This window comes from Lithobates pipiens, unplaced genomic scaffold (genome assembly GCF_037356315.1).
Source record: "Lithobates pipiens isolate NorthernLeopardFrog02 unplaced genomic scaffold, aLitPip1_a1.2 Scaffold_18, whole genome shotgun sequence".
NCBI classification, from domain to species: domain Eukaryota; kingdom Metazoa; phylum Chordata; class Amphibia; order Anura; family Ranidae; genus Lithobates; species Lithobates pipiens.
In genome coordinates, this window is record NW_027507758.1 from 2,227,263 (window position 1) to 2,233,916 (window position 6,654).

Genomic DNA, 6,654 nt, shown 5'->3' on the forward strand with positions numbered 1-6,654 from the left:
AGCTTATACTCAAGTCAATACGTTTTCCTAGTTTTTTGTCGTAAAATCAGGTACCTCGGCTTATACTCCAGTATATACAGTATATATATATATGTGGGGGGAGGGGTGACATGCGTTGTAATATAATATACACACAGTGGGGCTTCAACTAATGATTATTTTCATAAGCAATTAGTTGGCTGATTATAGTTTAGATTAATTAATTAATGACCTTAAAATTTGTGGTGTATAATTTAGTTAATATGTAAAGTTTTAAAAAAAAAGGTAATTTTTTTCTTAAATATCTCTATACAATAATAAATATAATTAACCAACTATATGATTAGAGAGCAAAATCTCCAATCCACTCTGAGAATACCAGATAGAGGAGATATATACTGTATGTACTATTAGAGGAGATATATACTGTATGTACTATTAGAGGACATATATGCTGTATGTACTATTAGAGGAGATATATACTGTGTCCCCATCAAATTCCTCCATCAGATTCCTAGACAGCGGGTGTCCCCATCAGATTCCCCCCACAGCGGGTGTCCCCAACAGACCCCCCCCCCACAGCGGGTGTCCCCATCAGACCCCTCCACAGCAGGTGTCCCCATCAGATTCCCCCACAGCAGGTGTCCCCATCAGATTCCCACACAGTAGGTGTTCCTATCAGATCCCCACACAGCGGGTGTCCCCATCAGATCCCCACACAGCGGGTGTCCCCATCAGATCCCCACACAGCGGGTGTCCCCATCAGATACCCACACAGCGGGTGTCCCCATCAGATACCCACACAGCGGGTGTCCCCATCAGATACCCACACAGCGGGTGTCCCCATCAGATCCCTCCACAGCAGGTGTCCCCATCAGATTCCCCCCACAGCAGGTGTCCCCATCAGATTCCCCCCACAGCAGGTGTCCCCATCAGATTCCCCCACAGCAGGTGTCCCCATCAGATCCCTCCACAGCAGGTGTCCCCATCAGATCCCTCCACAGCAGGTGTCCCCATCAGATCCCTCCACAGCAGGTGTCCCCATCAGATTCCCCCCACAGCAGGTGTCCCCATCAGATTCCCCCACAGCAGGTGTCCCCATCAGATTCCCCCCACAGCAGGTGTCCCCATCAGATTCCCCCACAGCAGGTGTCCCCATCAGATCCCTCCACAGCAGGTGTCCCCATCAGATCCCTCCACAGCAGGTGTCCCCATCAGATCCCTCCACAGCAGGTGTCCCCATCAGATCCCTCCACAGCAGGTGTCCCCATCAGATTCCCCCCACAGCAGGTGTCCCCATCAGATCCCTCCACAGCAGGTGTCCCCATCAGATTCCCCCCACAGCAGGTGTCCCCATCAGATTCCCCCACAGCAGGTGTCCCCATCAGATCCCTCCACAGCAGGTGTCCCCATCAGATCCCTCCACAGCAGGTGTCCCCATCAGATCCCTCCACAGCAGGTGTCCCCATCAGATTCCCCCCACAGCAGGTGTCCCCATCAGATTCCCCCACAGCAGGTGTCCCCATCAGATTCCCCCCACAGCAGGTGTCCCCATCAGATTCCCCCACAGCAGGTGTCCCCATCAGATTCCCCCCACAGCAGGTGTCCCCATCAGATTCCCTCCACAGTGGGTGTCCCCATCAGATTCCCCCCACAGCGGGTGTCCCCAACAGACCCCCCCCCCACAGCGGGTGTCCCCATCAGACCCCTCCACAGCAGGTGTCCCCATCAGATTCCCCCACAGCAGGTGTCCCCATCAGATTCCCACACAGTAGGTGTTCCTATCAGATCCCCACACAGCGGGTGTCCCCATCAGATCCCCACACAGCGGGTGTCCCCATCAGATCCCCACACAGCGGGTGTCCCCATCAGATACCCACACAGCGGGTGTCCCCATCAGATACCCACACAGCGGGTGTCCCCATCAGATACCCACACAGCGGGTGTCCCCATCAGATCCCTCCACAGCAGGTGTCCCCATCAGATTCCCCCCACAGCAGGTGTCCCCATCAGATTCCCCCCACAGCAGGTGTCCCCATCAGATTGCCCCACAGCAGGTGTCCCCATCAGATCCCTCCACAGCAGGTGTCCCCATCAGATCCCTCCACAGCAGGTGTCCCCATCAGATCCCTCCACAGCAGGTGTCCCCATCAGATTCCCCCCACAGCAGGTGTCCCCATCAGATTCCCCCACAGCAGGTGTCCCCATCAGATTCCCCCCACAGCAGGTGTCCCCATCAGATTCCCCCACAGCAGGTGTCCCCATCAGATCCCTCCACAGCAGGTGTCCCCATCAGATCCCTCCACAGCAGGTGTCCCCATCAGATCCCTCCACAGCAGGTGTCCCCATCAGATTCCCCCACAGCAGGTGTCCCCATCAGATCCCTCCACAGCAGGTGTCCCCATCAGATCCCTCCACAGCAGGTGTCCCCATCAGATCCCTCCACAGCAGGTGTCCCCATCAGATTCCCCCCACAGCAGGTGTCCCCATCAGATTCCCCCACAGCAGGTGTCCCCATCAGATTCCCCCCACAGCAGGTGTCCCCATCAGATTCCCCCACAGCAGGTGTCCCCATCAGATTCCCCCCACAGCAGGTGTCCCCATCAGATTCCCTCCACAGTGGGTGTCCCCATCAGATCCCTCCACAGCAGGTGCCCCCATCAGATTCCTTGTTCTGAAACTAAGGACCTCCAGGGACTGGAGAACCACCATATTGTCCATGGATGGTAAACATAGAACAAATCATGTAACATAAGATTCTAATGATGCAGATGACATTCATTTTTATATGTAAAAGAAGAACATTTAAATGTCCACAGATTCTGTCTAACATTAATAAACGATCTGACCATTTTTTCTCTCTTTAGGTGGAAATGATGAATCCCTTAACCTCAGGGAACCGACCATACGAGTTCCATATACCAGCAAGAGCGAGAAAATCGCAACAACCATGGAGGACAAGGAGATTGAAGCCCCTCCATCAGTCATGGAGGGCAAGAAGATTGAAGCCCCTCCATCAAGCATGGAGGGCAAGGAAATTGAAGCCCCTCCATCAAGCATGGAGGGCAAGGACTGTGACTAAAGCTAGATAATGCCCTTACTATAGGTGTAGGCCTTTTATGTACCACAAGAAGCCTGACCTGAAAACTCCCAAGACGTTGCTAGGATGTTGCTAAGTAGGGCCCAGACATTACTTGTAACCTGCACCATCACAGGAGCGAGCTCAGAGCTCAGACTTCTCATTGTTTCAGTGTTCTAATTGTATTTTATTTTTCTTTACAGCTCCTTTGTAAAAGCCAAAATCTGCGATCATACCTAGTACAAGACCTCAGGGGGCACCCATTCTTTAAAGGCATCAACTGGAAGGACGTGGAGACAAGAAAGACACGGCCGACACTGGATTCACCATCTGTAAGTATACCAATCAGTGAGGATCCTGAGTAAATCTGGGGGGGAGGGGGGGTATTTCCATGGCCGGAATTATTTTAACAGAATTTTCACATCCTTCTATGATCTTGATATAGACAGATTCTTGTGAAGGATGAGTTAGTGCAATGTAATGCTTCTTATGACCAATAGAGGGGGCTGAATGAGCCTGCTTGGGGTACTTTTCCACACACTGGGTCGTTGGGGTTCACCAAGCTTTGTTACCATCGATCAGGAATATTAATGAATGACTTTTTCTCTTTCCAGATTCTGCTTGAAGTACCGGATAGAATAATAAAAGTGTCTGAATTTCTGTGCACCGAAGAACGGGACAAACCGATAAACCAAGAGGAAGAGGATCACTTCTGGGACTTCAGCTATGTCAGTGAGAGTCTGCAACTACGATCGCTGTGCTTTCCAACATCATCAGAGGACGGCAAGACCAGGCAACAACCGGAATCCACCTCTAGAACATCATCAATGGCAGACCATGAAACTCTACTGAGAGAGTGGCAGCTGTTCTATGAGGCTGAGACTGGACAACAACCAGTGTCCTCTCCAACACCATCATTGGCGGATTACGAAGCTCTAGAGAGAGAGTGGCAGCTGTTCTATGAGGCTGAGACTGGACAACAACCCGTGTCCTCTCCAACGCCATCATTGGCGGATTTCGAAGCTCTAGAGAGAGAGTGTCAGCTGTTCGATGAGGCTGAGACTGGACAACAGCCAGTTTCCTCCTCTCCAACACTATCATTGGCGGTCCACGAAGCTCTAGAGAGAGAGTGGCAGATATACTATGAGGCTGAGACTGGGCAACAACCAGTGTCCTCCTCTCCAACACCATCATTGGAGGAATACGAAGCTCTAGAGAGAGAGTGGCAGCTGTTCTATGAGGCTGAGACTGGACAACAACCCGTGTCCTCTCCAACACTATCATTGGCGGATTTCGAAGCTCTAGAGAGAGAGTGTCAGCTGTTCGATGAGGCTGAGACTGGGCAACAGCCAGTTTCCTCCTCTCCAACACTATCATTGGCGGTCCACGAAGCTCTAGAGAGAGAGTGGCAGATATACTATGAGGCTGAGACTGGGCAACAACCAGTGTCCTCCTCTCCAACACCATCATTGGAGGAATACGAAGCTCTAGAGAGAGAGTGTCAGCTGTTCGATGAGGCTGAGACTGGGCAACAACCAGTGTCCTCCTCTTCAACACTATCATTGGCGGTCCACGAAGCTCTAGAGAGAGAGTGGCAGATATACTACGAGGCTGAGACTGGGCAACAACCAGTGTCCTCCTCTCCAACACCATCATTGGAGGAATACGAAGCTCTAGAGAGAGAGTGTCACCTATTTGATGAGGCTGAGACTGGGCAACATCCAGTTTCCTCCTCTTCAACACTATCATTGGCGGTCCACGAAGCTCTAGAGAGAGAGTGGCAGATATACTATGAGGCTGAGACTGGGCAACAACCAGTGTCCTCTCCAACGACATCATTGGCGGATTTCGAAGCTCTAGAGAGAGAGTGTCAGCTGTTCTATGAGGCTGAGACTGAACAACAACCCGTGTCCTCCTCTTCAACACTATCATTGGCGGTCCACGAAGCTCTAGAGAGAGAGTGGCAGATATACTATGAGGCTGAGACTGGGCAACAACCAGTGTCCTCTCCAACGACATCATTGGCGGATTTCGAAGCTCTAGAGAGAGAGTGTCAGCTGCTCTATGAGGCTGAGACTGAACAACAACCCGTGTCCTCCTCTTCAACACTATCATTGGCGGTTCACGAAGCTCTAGAGAGAGAGTGGCAGATATACTTTGAGGCTGAGACTGGGCAACAACCAACGTCCTCCTCTTCAATATCATCATTGGTGGACCATGAACATCTACAGAGAGACCGGTAGCTGCTCTATGAGGTTGGGACAAGGAAACGGGGACCTAGGGGGCCTAGGCTTTCTCTCTTTCTTCCTCCATCCCCCTCCAGGGCAGCACACTGGTGTAGTAGGCGGCACAGTGGTATAGTGGGCGGTACAATGGTGTAGTGGGCGGCACAGTGGTGTAGTGGTTAGCACTATCACCTAGCAGCAATAGAGTCGCTGGTTCAATTCCAAACCACGATGCCATCTGCCTGGAGTTTGCATGTTCTCCCTGTGCCAGCGTGGGTTTCCTCCGGGTACTCCGGTTTCCTCCCACACTCCAAAGACATGCTCTTTTTCCTTCTCCCTCCACCCCCCTCTCTCTCTTTCTCCAAGAGGGTGGAGGGAGAAAGGGAGAGGGGGGATGGAGAAAGAAAGAGGGGGGGTTGGAGGGAGAAGGAAAGAGGGGGGTCTTTCCTTCTCCCTCCAACCCCCTCTCTTTCTTTCTCCATCCCCCCTCTTTCCCTCCCCCATTACCACCCCCCTTTTTCTCTCTCTTTCTCCAAGAGGGTGGAGGGAGAAAGGGAGAGGGGGGATGGAGAAAGAAAGAGGGGGTTGGAGGGAGAAGGAAAGAGGGGGGTCTTTCCTTCTCCCCCAACCCCCTCTCTTTCTTTCTCCATCCCCCTCTTTCCCTCCCCCTTCCCCCCCGTCCCCACCCCCCCTTTCATTCTCCATCTCCCCCTCTCTCCCTCCCCCTCTCCCTCCACCCCCCCTCACCCCTCCTGCTTCTCCCCTACCCCATGGACGTCCAGCATCATCTAGTCCAGCATCATCTAGTCCAGCCATTCTCCACCACACCACATGACCAGACATGGGGGGTGACCTGGATAGTTTCTGTAGTGTAGAGGTCATCACGTTTGCCTACCAGGCGAAAGGTCCCCGGTTCAAATCCGGGCAGAAACACATCACCCCCCAGTGCTGTATAAGGTGGAAGAGGATGTCTGAATTCCCCCCCGCCATGTGTCTTTTCCGGTAATAAGGTTTCAGGCCTGTAAACTCCCCCCCCATCTACCAGGCCTGAGAACACCTCGCCCTCCCATCCCCCTCATTCCTCTTCCCCATCACATTAGGGCGGCACAGTAGTGTAGTGGTTAGCACTCTCGTCTAGCAGTAAGAAGGGTCGCTGGTTTGAATCCCAACCATGACACTACCTGCCTGGAGTTTGCATGTTCTCCCTGTGCCTGCGTGGGTTTCCTCCCACACTACAAAGAAATGCAGGTAGGTTAATTGGCTTCTGTCCAAAATTTGCCCCTAGTATATGAATGGGGACCTTGGATTGTGGCTCCTTGAGGGTAAGGACCGATGTGAGTGTGCAATGTACAGGGATAGTGACAATTGTAG

At 52.3% G+C, this 6,654-nt stretch overlaps 1 non-coding gene across 1 annotated transcript; it reads left to right on the forward strand.

Annotated features, from left to right (window-relative positions):
• Positions 1-6,143: 6,143 nt before the first annotated feature.
• TRNAG-ACC (transfer RNA glycine (anticodon ACC)) lies at positions 6,144-6,216 on the forward strand. The gene has a single exon. It is a non-coding gene; the product is annotated as a tRNA-Gly (tRNA).
• Positions 6,217-6,654: the final 438 nt, after the last annotated feature.